The 16,772-nt window shown below is 41.2% G+C and overlaps 1 long non-coding RNA gene across 1 annotated transcript; it reads left to right on the forward strand.

Annotated features, from left to right (window-relative positions):
• The first annotated feature begins 32 nt into the window (after positions 1-32).
• On the forward strand, positions 33-15,984 carry LOC128414213 (uncharacterized). Its single transcript, XR_008330612.1, has 3 exons — positions 33-109; positions 6,946-7,104; positions 15,892-15,984. It is a non-coding gene; the product is annotated as an uncharacterized LOC128414213 (long non-coding RNA).
• Positions 15,985-16,772: the final 788 nt, after the last annotated feature.

Here is a 16,772-nt window from a genome sequence, read left to right on the forward strand (position 1 = left end):
GAGGAAATGGCTCACCTTTATATCCACTCAGCTGCCATGTACTTTGTTGTCCATAGTCAACGGCAACAGCTGGAGATGCATCAGCATAGTCTCCTTAGGCTTCAGAATGGTGAGTGCACCTCAGCAGGGATTCATTTGTATGTTTGTTCGTTATTGTTGTTGTTCGGTCGTTTAGTCATGTCCGACTCTTCGTGACCCCATGGACCAACCTTAATCTGTACTGATACCAAGGAGGGACATGCCATAAACAGTTGTAGGGGACCTTTTTCTGCACAGGGGCTGCATTCCTCTGTAGGGAGCCCCACCACCCCAGGGTTGCATCCTAGTGGTGAATGGGGGTCAGAGGCAGAGGGGAGTGCTCCAGCCAATGTAACTCTTACAGTTGCACGATAGGCTATATCCCAGCTATGAAAAACCCAGAGGTTTCTGTGCCCCCCGTCCCCACCTTTCAATCCACTTAAAGCAAGAAGCATTAACTAAGTTCAAGGGAACATTTCAACCAGGCAAAATCACTTCAGGGTGTGGCATACAGTTGGTGAGGAGTATGGGCTGCATTTGACTTGTGGGCAAGACCTTCCCCACCCCTATCATAAAGCCCAAGGGTTATATCTAACATGAGCTGCATTCAAAGTAGACCTGTTGAATCAATAGACTTAGTAACATAAATCCATTGATTTCGATGGGTCTCCTCTGAGTATTTGGATATCGCTTCAATTATTGAAAACACCAGCCCACAAAGACATTTAAAAAAGCTAAACAGAGCAAAAGGCTAAAATACTAGTTTACCATTAATAAAAACCCATAAAAACTTGAGAGCACTTAGCCTAGTGACCAAAATTGTTTGTAATTGATTCCTTATTGTGAGAGTTAAGTCTACAAAGATGCTTGAATTTTCAGCTCCGCCAACGATTGCCAGAAAATGTATTAGGCTCTTCCTGTGCCTGTACATTAGGCTCTGGCCTTTTTTCCCCTCCCCCATTTAGCAATAGTTCTATTGCATGAGACATCTAAGGATCCAAGCCATTCTAGAGGCGGAAATATTTTGGGCCAGGAAGAATACGAAGTAAATATACTCCAGAGTTCCATATCTTAAAACTGTGAAAATAGCAGGTCAGATTATCTATTTTCAGTGGTACAAGGTATCAAGCTTTATTTGTTTATTCGTATATTGTCCTTCACCACAAAAGGCTGCAGGGTGGTGGGAAAAAATAAGAGAATATAAAAGCATACTATGGAATTAACAGAAACAATAAAATAATCAACCTATAAAATAAGGATCCTTGGGGTGAGCTGCTGTTTCGTAGGGAGGTCATTCCGCAGACATGGAGCTACCAACAAAAAGCTCTTCAAAGGAGTAGGGGAAGAAGACATTGCTATGTACACTAGCAACCAGAAGAGGGAAAGTGTTGGGATGTTTTCACTGTCCCCACCAATCACCTTGCACAAATGTAAAGTATTTCAGGACACTAGGTCTGAATACAGGTCCTCATCATGGAGGTTTAATTCCACCCCCCACCCCCCAAAAGATGGCTCCATGTCATTCTGAGCAGCTAGGAGCTTGTCAACAACCATTGGCGCCTGCCCCAGATGACCATATGAATCCACCATATGAGCTAGGACTGAACCAAATCCTATGCAGTAGTCTGGTTTTTATGAACATTGCTTCAATGTGATTCCAACCAGACCACATGCTTGTTGGCTGCAGAGGTGCTTTTATAAGCAATCTGGTAGATTCACCAAACATGTGAAGCAAGTCAGTTATGGCATTCACATAATGCATAAGCACTTCCATCACTATTACAACTCAGACTGCTTTACAACATATATCAATAAGATCCAAACAAGTAATTTTTGAATAGCTACATCAAAATCAGTGGGACCACTTCAAAACCCTGGAGTAACTTACTTGAAGACAGCCATGGTGTCAATGTGGAGTGATGGAGCATATGGAGTGATGACCAACTGCACTGATATAGTCATAGTCTAGCTATTTATTTACTTTTTCATACACTTTCACATCCCTAAGTAGCCCCAAAGCTGATCGTGTTGATACCTAGCAACATCCCCAACTCTGCTTTTATACCAAGACTCAGAGGTTCAGAACCTCCCTCGGAATTCTTCTGTCAGTAGGCCCCTTAGAAGGCCCCTAAGGCAAGAGGATGGGGCATTACGGGTGGAAGAAGCCATTACTCAATAGCAAATGCAGTGTCCCCATACAATCCATAAATCAAAAATTGTACAGTAAATACAACACAGAAGTTGATTGTCCTCAGTAATGAAGCTGTATGATGAAGCAGCATTCATATTACCAAAGAGCTTTTCTGCAAAAAACAGAGGTGGGGGTGGGGGTGGGAGAGAGATTAGGTTACCAAAACCTATTACTGGTCATTCTGGCCTGACTCAACAACACATTGAGATAGCTTGTATTAAGATTTCTTCCTAGCTTTTATCTTTCAGGATCTTAAACAGTCATTTTTCTCTAAGCATAACAGTTTTGTCTATTGACTGGTCACCTGAAACTTCTCCATGAAGCTTCTATGAGATCATGCCTTGGGTGCCTTGATGGATGATTCCCTGGAATATTTTCTTGAATTTTATAAATGCTTGGTAGCAGATAATTTTTTCCTATACAGTCATACCTCATGTTATGGACGCTTCAGGTTACATGTTTTCAGGTTGCAGACCGTGAAAAACCTGGAAGTACCGGAATGGGTTACTTCCGGGTTTCGCCGGTCGCGCATGCGCAGAAGCGCCAAGTCGTGCCTGCGCAGATGCGGTGCTTCAGGATGCAAACGCTGTGGGTTGCAGACGTGCCTCCGTCACAGATTACGTCCGCAACCCAAGGTTTCACTGTATACATAAAAAATTGATGTTGTTGCCACATTGCAGTTCACATGGCTTCAGCATGTAAATTTACACTAAGACTGCTTTCTTAGGCAGAGAAATAGTAGGTAGCATAGCATCAATAAAAGTTGTATATACTACTACTACTTATTATTATTATACAGCTGGCCATAAATATTACCTGAACAGTTTACAACAAAAAAATGTTAAAAATACAATCTATAATTTTAATGAACAAATAAACAAAAGAAGTAAAGGCAGTCAAACCTCCCCCCCACCCCCCCAAATCTCTAAACCTTCTTTACATAAAACAATTTACCGCCAAGATTTAGAGAACAATTAATAACAGGTCCATTAATAAGGTGAATCATCAAAGGATGTTTCAAGCACTACACTAAGCATGGAACTATGCCTGAAAAGCATAGTTCCCTAACCCTAGATCTGCAACTGATCAAAAGATAGGCGATAGGAAGCAGTCATAAAGGTCAATTTTTAAATGAAGAGAAATGAGAAGTGGGATGGGGTGGTAATGGCACTTTTCAGTATCCCTTAATGGCCTTTTATGTGGTGGAAATAATGGAAGGACAGCAACCTGATGCATAATATCCCAGTCATCAGTTAGTTCCTGCTGCTGGAGGTCATGTGGTTAATGATAAGTGTTCCCATGCTAGGACACTGCAGTACCAGGGCTTGTGCTGCTGGTGTGACATGAAAACTCCAATGCTGGTGTTGCTGAAATAGCAACTTCCCTTCTGTTGAACCAATATAATGAGGGCCCATTCTCACTATTCCCTCAATGTGTGTTGGCTGTGGAAATAAGTAAGCCTATGTTATGTGTCAAGCAAGTAAACCCAGGGAGAGTGAGCAGGGCCAGTGTCGTACACTGAATGCAGGCTTGATCAACTTTAGACATTTCACCTCAAAATGTAGACACTAGGTAGGCACTTGCTGCAACTTAGGCTGAATGTAGCATGTAAATTTTGCAGGTCAACCACCTTGCCACAGGCTGATGCAATTAGAACTCCACACTGCTTGTTCCTGAGGTGGAAATGATACCTCAGAATATCTGCAAATATATTAACGGGCATCAAGTGTTACAAACATTTTGTCTTATCCTTTTCACTGGTACCCAGTCCTTCTCCAGACCTAATTCGAAGTGCTAGTTTTGACCTTTAAAGCCCTTTGCAGTTTGTGACTTCAGCAGTATTATGGTGGGAGGGTTGCAGAGAAATATAGCTCCAAGACCTTTTTTCAGAGCAGTAGCAATGACAAGTGATTTGCCTGAGAACCATGGTAACTGACAGACCCTCTTTGCTCCAGCAAGTGAATGAGTGAATTCAAATTTGGATGTGACCAATTAACATAGAAGAAGTCAGAGGCTGGATGCTCTTTCCTTTTCTTTTATTGGGCTCCTACTTCAGGCCTGCATTTTAACTGCAACACCTATTTGTGTGTTTTGCATTTCTGACTGAAAGCTTAAGGTTGCATTTCAGCTGGTTGAAGATCTTTTGTTGAAGCTCAGTGGGTTTCTCAAGCTGAACCTATGCAGTCAGTAGAAAGGATATTGATTTCAACGATGTTTACTTCAAGCTGGGAAACAATTTTTAGGACTGCAGTCATGCAGATTCTAATAAATTGGATCTTGTCTTATGTAATGCTACTCTTTGATATGTATGTGTTTGAGTATAATAATGGATCAACATATTTGCCTTTAGTTTTGGACTCTTGTTAGGGTATAGCTATGGAGGCTGTCATGATGAGTTCCTATACTTCAAAGTTTACCACGACACCATTGTACTTCACTATCAGAAGAATTCCCTGTTCTCACATTGCCTACTGTTCCTTGATATCCTTGTCTGACACTTCCTTCCAAGTACCCAAATGAAATATGGTGAATGATAGAGAAAGGTCCTTTTCAATAGTGGTCCCTGAGTTGTGGGATGCTGCCCCCAGAAGGGCCCACTTGTTGCTTACTTTAAAACTTATATATCAGGCCAATATATGGTCTCAGGCCTTTTTAATCTTTATTATGCTGCGCCTCGCATTGTTTTAGCTTTGTGAAAATTTTCAGCTTTGCACCAGTTTTAAATATTTAGCGCTGGCATGTTTTATTCTCCTGTTCTCTGCTAAGTGGGTTGTCCTGATTTTAAACATGTAGTTCTGCTGTTTTAATTAATTATAATTAATTATAAGGTGAATGTAGTGCAACAGAATATTCTATCCCCTCCTCTCTCTGCGCACCCGCTAAATCTGATTCTTCATAGGAACATTTTTACTGCACTGCTGATGTTGATGGGAGGGCCCAGGGTCAGGGCTATGAACAGTCCTCCTCACATGGCTTACTTTTAACTCCTCAGTGTTGCAGCTGTCCATGCAACTCTGCATGCAGTAGTCCAAGTCCTCTGGTGGCTTTAAGGTTATGAAAAGGAGTGGGTTTTTTGTTTCTTTCTTTCTCCAAGGAATTGATGCAAAGCTAATATTAGAGTGATCAGAAAAGATTGCAGCCAGATGAACTAAAACCATATGCTAAATGAACTGAATCAGATGAGCAGGGTGACTTTAACTGATCAGTAGATCAGGGTCATTCAAAGCTTGTAAGTCGAAAGCAGGCTGCAAAGTGCTATATAAAGATAATTGAAATGAAGGGAGCAACTTAACAAAACCGCGAATGAAATTCAATGTGGATAAGTGCAAAGTGAGACACATTGGAGAACTAATCCCATGTAACGATAATGTTGGCTCCAAAAAGACAGTTGCCAAAGCCAACCTGGTGCCGTTCTTGTCTTTTCTATATTTAACAGCCCTGGAATGGCAACTTTTGAGGCTGTGCTTTTTCAGACACAGCAAATTAGGCCTTAATTCCAATAGAGAAATGCATGCCATTATCTGAACATTAGAGATCATTGTCAATGTGTGCTAAGCACCAAAAATTAAGAGATAGGGAGCCATCCATTATCCCCATGTTGTGTCTCCCTTATCTGTTCCAAATGCCCCCTTTCCTTTGTCACTCTAAAGTGACATATGTCATCAAGGAAAATATGATTTATTGGAGGATGCACATCATTTTTCAGAATGTATGATGACTGCTCCCATAAAAAATAGTGAGCAAGATGATAGTTCATTCCATGAGTTGTATAGAACACTATCTGTGAAGGTTAGGTCAGGTTTTATGTCAGCCAAGTACATTGCCAGCCCATGATAATAAACAGTTTTTAAACACCAAGACAATCTAATACCCTAATTATAGGTCTTGTCCAGTAAAACAGTTCCTGTCAATTCCGTTATCAGTTTCACACCACAAATGGTCCTTGCTAATGAAGTTCCCTGCTCGTGAATATGAACGGTTAGTGTTTTTCCTCAATATGCTATCTCATAGCTGCCATCTGGAGACACATTTTTCTTGTGATAGTGGTTTGCTACAGAATGTCTAATATTTGAGAGCAGTTTGCCGCAGAGATCATACCAGCTCTGAGGAGAATCTCCACACTAGCACTAGCACTGAAGTACTAGGAATCTGTGGCAATATTTCCATAAAGCAGATGGGAGGAACTTTTGCCCTCGCCCCCAATATTGTTGGACTACGTCTCCCATCAATACTGACCCATTGGCAATTGGCAATTCTGGCTGGTCCTGCTGGGATCTGGAGTCAAACAACATTTGGAGGGCAACATCCCTGCCTAGAGCTTTCAGTTATTATGCCTCCTCTATGGAGCCACTGCCATTCAGGAATACTTCTAGAGACTTTCACATGGTGGATATTACATAGGATCTAAATTTGAGGGTTCCTGTTCCTTAGATGAAACAACTGAAACTTTTTTGGGGGGTGGCTAAAAGGAGTTCTCTGTGATTAGCAAAACATTCTCATATTTATTTATTTAACATTTTTAATTACACCTTTCAGAAAACATTTCTCATCATATGGCAAATATATGAGTTAAGCCTGCAACAGTGTTTAAACACCACATAATTTAAAACTTGGAAAAACTGCCAAAGACATTATAAAATAGTCCTCACCCTTAAAACAATACAGCCCTGAACACACTGTAATAAAAATAAAATAACTTTACAGGAGTAGCCCTTTTAAAACCTTTTTTTTTTAAGCTGCAGAGAATAAATATTGCAGGGATGGGACGTTCCTAATCTCCCTTGGAATATCAAAATCTGGAGAGAGGATGCTGCAATAAGAGGGGAAGAGTTCCTCCTCCTGCCCATTTGTATGAGTTCTGCACTATGCCAAGCTGTAACAAGAGGGTGCTGAAGGTAAGGGAAATAGATTCTTTATGGAAGTAACTATGGCAGGTGGCAGGGGTTGACTGAATATCCTACAGCTGTAAAGACTGACTGATAAAGAACGAGCTCTGTTAAAAAGGAAATGAGGGGAAAGACATGACACCATACAGTTCCTGCCACCCAGGGACTCATTCATGTATGCTTCCTGAAAGGGAACATGATAGCTTGAGTGGAAAGGTTCCATTTATTCAAAGGCCAAAGGGGAAAGATTGTTTAAAAAAATCAAAAAACTTTTAATGGATTTGTGACAAAGGACACCAATGAAACAAAGTGACACCTGTTCTCTTGACCCAATCATTGGGGGAAATGCTCCTCTAATCAGGAATGTTTTCCAGACAGAAATCATAATGCCAATTGAAAAAAATGGAAGCATCCAAACAGTGTTGATGCTACCAGTGGGGGTAAGTTGGGCTGGTAGGGATGTGGGGGAAATTTGATTAAGTTCAAATTTAAATGCAAACCTACCTAAGGCTTCCCACAGGCATCTGGTTGACCACTGTGAGAACAGGATGATGGAAAAGATGAGCCTCATCCAACAGGCTCTTCTTATGTCCCTGTGTTCACATCTTATGTTCTAATTCACACTTTCTGAAACAATGTGTTAATGGAAACCCAGCTATAGTTCGTACTCTTCTGAAGTGTGCAATGCAGTCCTCCAGCCAAGTAATATGTATAACAATGCCTATACTGGGCCAGGTTGTGCATAAAAATGCATATACTCATGAAAATAACATAAAAATGCATTATATTATAGGAAATCGCTTTGCAAACATTTGTATATTAAGAGAAATTCACATTAAGATGCTGATGAATTTTCATTAGGACCTTTTTTTAAAGTGGAAACTGATGTGAAAATGTTATAAATTGGCTGGAGAAATGAGAAATAGAGAGGAGCCAAAATGGACAGATTTAACCATCCATGGGGACTGGTAAAAGGGAGTAAATACCGGTAGTAGGAGCTGGTGATCAGGGATGGAAGAGAGGAAAGATAGTAATGCCAAATAATGAGGAGTTTGGAATTGCAATGGTGCTGTCATCTACATAAGAACTTTTTCTGTTAGAAGATTGGATATGCATAACACAGGAGTATTCACACTGAGAGACTCTACAAACACAAGGCATTTAGGAAACATGACCACACAGGATAGCTACTCCATGGAAGCCATGACAAGGAGGTATTCAGGGGATCATTACATTCCCCTGTGAAGATCTTTCCAGCTGAAAGTGGCCATCTGTGACCACCAGCAGTGTCTATTCAAATGCTGAATCCCACAAGGATATAATGCGCAAATCACAGGAGCCCTGTGTCCCTTGCCATAGACAGAGGGAAACAGTAGGGTGACAGGCCCAAGTGGAAACACAAGCACTCTGCTTTATCCAGACCTTCTCTGTCCCACTCCTGCCTTTTTTCCACCTCCTCTTGTGCCCTCTCAAACCCAGGATAGAAAAATCATCCCACTTTTTGGGAAGGAAAGTGCCAACCTGTCACTGAAAAAGATGTAAGTGGAAGAAACATTTAATACCAAGAAAATATCTCTGGGTGCTCTCACAAAAAGAAAAAGCAATGGGAAGGTGAGGCTGTATATGTGTATGCGAGAGAGAAGACAGTACTCCACTGTACTGATAAACTTTAAAATGTGATTTACTCTGTGAAGGCAGCAGCCTCAGACATCAAAGCTTCAGATTCAATGCAGTGTCAAAAAACCATGAAGCTTTAAGACTCAACCAAGCATCGACACCAAGCTGAAGAAGAAGCTTTTACTCTCGACACCGCTGACTGAACGGATTAGGCTTTAAAACACACACATACACACACACACAGAGAGAGAGAAAACCCTTCATAACCTTCTCTCTCTAAAAGCTGCTAGTGGGGAAAATAAATGACTGAATTTTGAGTGTTTGCCCAAGTGCCTCCTTATTTATCCACTGACTTCCTCCTAGTTCTCTGCAGATTTGTTAGGAGGCCAGTGCAAATGCACTAATGAATTAATTATAACCAAGATATCCAGTGCCCCTTGCAAGGAGCAAAGCAAATGGTTTGGAAAGGATGCCCTTCGTTCTGTCCTGAACTTTTAAATGGAGCAGTTATGCTGGAAGGGTGAGGCTTCAGGTTGCAGCCCCATTTATGAGCTGAGTTCCTTTGCAAACAATAGCAGGCAATATTTGGCTTGGGGTTTGAAAGTGTATCTAATATTCAAAACCCACCTTGGAATTCCCTACCCTCTCTCCCCAGCAAGATTTCCCAGTGACTTCGTACAGCATATGACCTTCACATTTCAGCACTAAAGCCATTAGTCAAATGGCAGGTGCTTTCTGAGCGGTCAACCAAAAAGACTGGCATTGACTTTAATGAGCACTTTTTAAAAAACCACCTATTACTTTCAACCAAGATTGTGGTTCTACACAGGGAGTAAAAATGCTAATGCACAAATTAGTAAAATAAGATTAAAACTACCAATTTCTGACCACCTTTACTTTAGAAATCTACAATTTCTTCCGTGGGCAATTTCTGCTGCAATATACAGCAGCGTAAATCAGAAATAATAACATTGATTCTTCTTTTTCTTCTTCATCATCATGCATTGATCTCTCTTCTCAAGCCTGATGCAGAAAGGACAATTTAGCAGAGAAGAAAAACAATGGCATGAAACATCCCTAGTAAAAAAAACCCCTGGTTACCTCTAAAAGGCAACCCTCCTGGCTCTTATTAATGCTGAGATCATTTATGAAGCACTGCATTTTTATTTCTGGAGTCAGGGCAGCCAACCAAGTTTAGTGACATGGAACAAGTTGTCAATAGCTTTACAGACCTGCAGAGGATTTTAATTGGATAGGAGCATTTGGAACTCTGTGTGTGTGTGTGTGTGTGTGTGTGTGTGTGTGTGTGTACGCTTAGAGAGAGCGAGAGGTCATTAGCTCTTCTTAGGAGCAAAGGATGTATCCATGCACTTCAATGCAAAAAGAAACTAATTCATTTTGTATCTTTCATGGCAAAAATTCACCAAATCACAAATACTTTACCTCTAGCACAACAAAGGAAGAAGAGATCTAAAAGTATTCTCTGGCAGGCAGTTTCATACTCTGGTATTGCCTTTTTGAAAGATAGATCATTTCAGACATTATCATTAGCCTGGAAACATTTTTTGAAATAAATTTGTCTTTGTTGCTATCCTTTCTTCCTTTATCCCCCTAACGTGCCAAACCTATTTTAACCATCCTAGCTGTTCAAACACAGTCCAGATTGGAATGTTAATTCCATAGTAGATCCAAGCCACAGTGATATGAACTTCACATATCCAGACGCCTCTGTTCCAGTGGTTTTCAATCATTGGCCTGTGTGGATAAGTGCCAAACCACAGACTTTCCCCTGCCAGTCCACAGCAAGGAAGTCTACTGCTATGGGTTGAGACCCCTTCATTTGCTTCTTTATTTGTCAGCAAAACACCATCTATCCCCATTCGCAAATGCTTAGTTGCTTACTTGATATCCCGCAGGAAGCTGCCTTTGCACAATCAGGCCGTTTGTCTATCTAGCCCACTACTGTCCACACTGGCTAGCAGCAGCTCTCCAGGTTTAAGACAAGAGATACTCTCAGTCCTTTCTGGAGATGCTGGGAGTTGAACCTGGGACCTTCTACATGCAAGACAGATGCTCTTCCACTGTGTTTCTTGTATAAGGCAGAAAGTTGAGCTCAGCTTTTTACAGCTATGTGCATGAAATCATTCACCATAGACTCCTGACGACGATTTGTTGGCAGGCTAAGAGCAGGCTAAGCAAACTCTCCACAGAAGCCCTCTCAGCTCATTAGACTAGATTATACTACAGCACCACCCGCAGTGTGAATAAAACCTCAGTATACAGCATGCATAAGTATATAGTAGCAATATCCTTGGTCAATTTCATATGTGAAGAATAATGGGTAAGGGAAACAAACACTAATTTTTAACAAAACAAACAAGAAGATGCAAAATGGAAACATTAACCCCGTTAAAAGGTTTAACATGAATGCCCAGGGGGATCACTGACACTCACATCATTCACCATGTACTCAGAAAGGAGCCTTTTAAATTGTTCTGATACACGTGTTTATGTGTTGCTCATTACCAGTAATGTCACAGGAACAATCTACTAGGTGCCTGTGACATGTAATGGAGACACATATATTGCTTACAGCAGTGCTGGTGGTACTGCAAGGAGCTGCTTTTGGCTCTTTCCCTGGAGTGCATGAAGTACGATGAAAATATCCAAGCAGGTTACATCAGAGATTCCATGGTAGGTCAGAGGGGGAAAGTGTTTATGCTAGGAGTAGTTTTGAGTGCATAACAAGCAGCCATTGTGCACATTCACCATGCCTCATGGAGAATGTACATAATGGCTGGTTGTTATGCACCCAGTTCAAACTACTCCTAGCATAAATGCAGGGAAAAGTTGAGTAGTGAGCGGGAGGAGCCTGCGGCCACTAGAGTGAAAGGAGAATTTTAATCACTATTGCAGGGAGAGGGATGGGTTGCCCACCTCTGAACTAGTGATATTAACAAAGGGTATGCTACTTGGAAAGTGGGCATATTGTCCAGAGAATGTGTAAAATTCAGCTGAGACAGGCTTATTCCCTCAAACTTGTTGGAAATTATGCATGATGTCTGGAGAGCGTACAAAATGTCAAGTTATGTGCATTCTTCATGGCCTGTGGGAGAGTCTGTTTATTGAGAGTCTGTTTATTGACTGGGAAATGTACACAATTTCCTCATGGACAATGCATGTGTATGTTCTTCATTAGGATGAATGTGCACAGGGTGCACTTGCTCTGCACATTAGTCCCTCAGTTCACATTATCCATATTTTATATCTATATGTATCTATATGTATCTATATGTGTATGCACATGCCATAGGAAATATCAGCTCTACAATACTGCCATCAATTATCCAGCTGTGTTTCCTTTGACTTCACAAAATGCCAAATCATCTCCTACATATTGGGTAATATGTTATCGTCTATGTTTTAAATAAAGTGTCCTGGACATTCAACAGCGGAGTTAAAATTGCATGCAACTGATCAGTGTTCATGGTTAAATGTAATCCAATGAGACATTTCTCCTCTGATTAATTTCAAGTGCATTGTCAAAGATGGTGCAGACAACATCAAATTTGCAGCATGAGGCGGCCCTGATGTCTCTCAACTTCCCTACGATCTGTTATGATTAGTGGGTAACAATCATCGCCCCCCCCCCCTAGTTTTCAAGAGGGAGACGGATCAAATACCAAAATACAGAGGGATTCTTCATGCTTCACCAACAGAGGACGGTCTTTTGTGTATTTGTCAGATTAACATATTCTCGGATGGCATTTCCCAGAGGGAAATATCTGTCTCAAGCTGTTTCTTTCAGGCTCTTGCACACTGTCTGAATGGATCGTTAAGAAATTGCATCACTAATGCTTACAGCAGAGAAGCTGCTTGGTGCACAACCACAGCGAAATCATTCACATCCTAGCCACCAATGTGTACTTAACTAGTGTTCACACAGCCACACAACTTCCTCCTCAGTCACGAAGGGAGACCCACCACAGCCCACTAATAAAAGCAGCAGAGAGCTTTTAAATTTTTTGTAAGTCAAAGTCAATGAGAAAACACCAGAGGCATTAACGTTACCAGCCATATGTGACAGAAAGCTCCCTATCCACAGCAGCTATTTATCTTCTCCAAGCATTTTACAAACTCCTATACCTCAATATTTTTGTTGTCAGACAGGACCAGAACGTTGAACCAAATGGTGAGAAGAGTATAGCCTTGCTTGAGTATTCCTCCCCTGAACTGTATGAGCGGCAGGGCAGAGGTGTACCCAGTGACCCCAACCCAGCTCTTGCTGCCATGCTGGCCCAAGCCCTACCATCTATGCATAGGGCAGAGTACCCTTCCCAGCCACAGGGTTCATTCACTTATTGGTAATCTCCTGGGAACTGTGTGTCAGTGGTAGGCAGGATCAGAGGGGAAAGTGGGTAAGACCAGAGGCAAAAAGTAAGTGAAGCAATGGATTTGTCTCTTACCCTTGAACAATAGGCCACATTTCAGTCAGGCTTTGGCCGGGGAGGGCGGGATATAAATAACTATATATATATATATATATATATATATATATATATATATATATAAATGTCAAAGGCATCTACACTCCACCATCCACCATCTACGCAAGTAGGAAACATCACAGTTCAAGGACACATTCCAGACAGAAGCACTCAAGGAGTGCACAGAGAAAGTGTTATTTTTGTTCTACGGCAGTTTGGTTTCTGACAAATACTGCATTATTCCTCTTGCTGTCTGCTCTTTAACATAATTTACGTAATTTACACAAGTTATATAACTAGTTTATTAACCTGCGTACCTTACACACATTTCAATATAACGGAAATGTCAAAACAATGTTTAACATACAGGTCCTGCTTTCTGCCCGCTCATTAAATGAAAATTCGCTTAGCCAAATGTAAAGAATTATGTCCAAACCTCACTATGCAGTCTGCAGATTCAGATATTCAAAGAGCTGGAATTTACCCACTTTCTTTTTTCCCTTGTCTCTCTTTTGCTGGTTGGCTACAGCCATTTCAGGAAGCAATAATAATAATAATAATACTTAAACCCCATCCATCTGACTGGGTTGCCCCAGTCATTGTAAAAGGGGGTGTGAAAAATCATAAAAACCCCAGATTAGAAATGTTCCCACAGGAATCAGTGGAACTTGTGGACTTGTTATGCAGTTGACATAATTAATAATGGTATTTCTGTTGCTCCTCACCTTTGCCTTAGATTTCTACACCATTCATCATCAACTTCATTCTTCCAAAACACTTGACCAAGACCACAATGTAGTAAGCTAAATTATGTAATCAGAGCAATATAACTACAGTGGTACCTCGGGTTAGGAACTTAATTTGTTCTGGAGGTCTGTTCTTAACCTGAAACTGTTCTTAACCTGAAGCACCACTTTAGCTAATGGGGCCGCCTCCTGCCGCTGCACCACCACCACACAATTTCTGTTCTCATCCTGAAGCAAAGTTCTTAACCCGAGGTACTATTTCTGGGTTAGTGGAGTCTGTAACCTGAAGCGTATGTAACCTGAAGCGCCTGTAACCCGAGGTTCCACTGTAATTGACATGATTTTCTTCATTTATGCACAGAGCTGTAGAGTTCACATGGCCCTACCGATGGCTTTGGAAAGCTGAGCAAAGTAAAAGGAATAAATTTTTCTCACACTCCCCAAAAATGTGTTGGGAGATGAACATGTGACATCTCCTGAATGCATCTCTAAGCTGACATTATCATCTGTGCTGTTATTGGGCCAGATGGAAATAACTGAGCGCCATTTACAAACTCAAAAGCCAGAAAGGTCCTAATTTATATTGTTTACCAGGTCCAGCTGCTCAAAGCAAATGCTTCTCTTCTACTCCCACTCCCCCTTCTTTCTCCCCTAAGGTAAGTTTGGGCTTAACATCTCCATCAATCAGAGACAATTCTTTTGTGCCAAGATGTTGACGTACAAAGTTACACTTCCCTTTGGAAAGCAACATGGCTCTTTTATTAAACTCATCAGTTTCAGTTGCCAAGGCTGAGAGTTCCTAAGTTGTCAGAAGTTGCTTCAATGCCTGATGGGAATGTGAAGGGGGTGGTAGTTGTGCCTACGATTTCTGGGAAGACATGTGTCCAGGAAGAACACTTGTCATGACTGATGTGCCAGCCTTCTGAGAGCAGTGATTAAAAATGAATATTATGAGATCTTAGGTCAAACTAATTTGCACTTTCTCCATCCTGCAGACATCAGCCAGGGTGAGTTTATAATGCAGATACACTACCCAACAGCAGTACAGGCAAGGGCAAGATTCTGATGAGCACACCCATGTGTTGAAGTTGTCACTGGTACAGACAATTAGATTTACTAACCAGCTGTACGAGTGAAAGTACTCAAACACATAACTATCTGGCTTTTTCTGAGAGAAATGCTTAAAACATGTATATGGACAGGTTTATTTGATTGGTTGGATGAACTATAAGTTACTCTTAGGTTCTGTAGAGTAGAGCATTCAAAATAGTAGCATGCACTACTGTTCACTTTGTTTACAGTTTTAAGAAATGAAAAAGAACAGAACAAGAGTGACAGAGATGCACACAGAAGGCCCCATATTCAGTTCTGTGCACCTTTGTCTGAATGTGGAGCCCTCCAAACATTTTGAACTCCAACGCCCATCATTCCTAGCCAGCATTGGTCAGGGATGATGGGAGCTGATGTCCACAACATCTGAGGGTGCCATGATGGCTATCCCTGGTTTAAGGCAGTACAGTGGTACCTCGGGTTAAGTACTTAATTCGTTCTGGAGGTCCGTTCTTAACCTGAAACTGTTCTTAACCTGAAGCACCACTTTAGCTAATGGGGCCTCCTGCTGCTGCTGTGCCGCCAGAGCACAATTTCTGTTCTCATCTTGAAGCAAAGTTCTTAACCCAGAGGTACTATTTCTGGGTTAGCGGAGTCTGTAACCTGAAGCGTATGTAACCCGAGGTACCACTGTATTGAGTCTGATGGACCAGTGGCCTGACCTTGGTATACTGCAGTTCTGACAATCATTGGAATAAATAAACATAAAAGTGAAAGTGGTGTATTTTAAATAGTATAAATGGACTGTATTTTGGGTAGGTCTCGAAGTCCACCTTTTACATCAGCTTCATTTAATAATAATAGTTCTGACACTGGTCATTCTTTTTCTCTTTTAGTACAACTTTTATAAGATGAGAGCCTTGTTCCAGACTAGAGGCTTATGACCATGACCCAGGAAAGACAAAACATTGGTTGTATCCAACCAGAGCTGAAGCATGTAACACCAAAGCAGTTTTGTCAATGGGGTGGGGTGGGGTGGGGGAAAGCCTTGGCTATAGCTACTGTTCATCTGATGGTGTTTCTCTCTCTCTCTCTCTCTCTCTCTCTCTCTCTCTCTCTCTCACACACACACACACACACACACACACACACACCTTGCCTACATTTATTCATTATTGTGTACAGCTCCTTCACAATTTGCATTACATTTTGCCTAATTATGCTATGGTTGAAAACCTGCCACTGGTTTTAGTTAACTAATTAAGGATTTACAGTTATATGAACTCAGTATGCATGCTAGCCAAGCTGCTGCCTATTTATTGCAGCACATACAGAGATATGTTTTAGATGAATTCCTTTTCAAGTTCCTTTACACATCTGTGATAAAAGGCTTTGGATGTGAGCCTAATCCATTCAGTCACTGGAAGTTTTGCCTTTGATTTCAATGGGATATAGACTGAATATTCCATTGCACAGAACATCCCATCATGTTGTCCCAAGGGAATGTACAAGTCAAGCAAAAGTGCAGAGATGCCATATGTTAGATGTCTTTCTATTGCCATTTGCATTTCCTTTGGCACACTAGATTGAGAACTAGTTTTAGCACAGGTTAAATACAGAGACATACACATAACTAATTCTTTTTCTGGACCTCTCTGCCTTTGTGATCCAACCCTTTTCACACTTTCAGGTTGTTAATAATGGAGTCTCATCCCTTCCATATGCTATATGGATTCTATCACTTTTCCCATTTCTGTAAAGGACAGGTGTCTACCCT

Source organism: Podarcis raffonei, chromosome 5 (assembly GCF_027172205.1).
Source record: "Podarcis raffonei isolate rPodRaf1 chromosome 5, rPodRaf1.pri, whole genome shotgun sequence".
NCBI classification, from domain to species: domain Eukaryota; kingdom Metazoa; phylum Chordata; class Lepidosauria; order Squamata; family Lacertidae; genus Podarcis; species Podarcis raffonei.